This window comes from Schistocerca cancellata, chromosome 1, assembly GCF_023864275.1.
Source record: "Schistocerca cancellata isolate TAMUIC-IGC-003103 chromosome 1, iqSchCanc2.1, whole genome shotgun sequence".
In the NCBI taxonomy this organism is placed as follows: domain Eukaryota; kingdom Metazoa; phylum Arthropoda; class Insecta; order Orthoptera; family Acrididae; genus Schistocerca; species Schistocerca cancellata.
In genome coordinates this window covers 75,790,714-75,791,791 of record NC_064626.1, presented here as the reverse complement: position 1 = coordinate 75,791,791, position 1,078 = coordinate 75,790,714, and positions in this window count along the sequence as shown.

Sequence of the window (1,078 nt, the reverse complement as noted above, 5' to 3'; positions counted from 1 at the left end):
AAAACTGACACAGTCTGCAACTTTCAGTACCATAGTGTATTTGCCATGGAGGCTCTGGATGAAAGAAAGCGAAAGGTAGAAAATATGTTAAAATTAAGGATATATTTCTCAAAATCCTACACCAGAACAAACAAACAGTACTATAAGAAATAGAAATCATGGCAAAAGACTCATTCCTGAGATGTCAATAAAAATTGTTGGCGAGAAGGTATGCGACAGGTCAAACAGCTAGTAAGAGCATTGACTAGCTAACTCAGCAGGACATGTCACACAGTGAGAACTGGGAAAAATTGAAATGAAAAATCAATGAATAAGAGAAGAGTACATCAGCACCCATTAGCTGCTATATTTAAGATGGAGAGCATTCAAAAACTTGATAGGGTATTGAGTATATAACAATTTTCAGGAAACATTAAGGAACAGTTTGATTATGTTTAAATCACACAAAAGACAGGGAAATGAGATCCTGAACTGCACTGGTAGGGCTGACATAAAAATATAGAATAAATTACTGACATGATGATACAAACTGAAACAATCTGGAAGAATAGTAAAACCATGGAAGAAATGTGAAAATAAAGTACCACCTTTGAGAATAATACCAATTAAAACCAGCACTGTCACAGTGAGAGTATGCATAATTGACCAGGTCCACAGAACATACTCTGTTAAAAAATAATGGCAACCTCTGCCTACAGTGTCTCTGATTGTCACCCCAACTTATTAGTAATTGAAGTAAAATGTGAAAGAAGGAACATTAATAAATTATGACGAATACAAGTATGCAGAATATGGAGGATATAGGTAGGTGATATTCTGCAAAATGTTAAGAAGATTCTGAATGAACACACAGATAAAGAATGGAGAAAGTAAAGAGTTAGCATTTATGGCTTTACTGGAGAAAACTAAAATGCATGGAGTTTAAGTATAATTAGGAGCTATTCCTGGAATAGCCTCAACTCCTGCTACACCAATTCTCTCTAAATATATTTATACCATTCTGTTTGATTACACACACAATTCTGTACTCTTCTGATATCATCATAATAATACACAATGAATAACACACAACACTGTG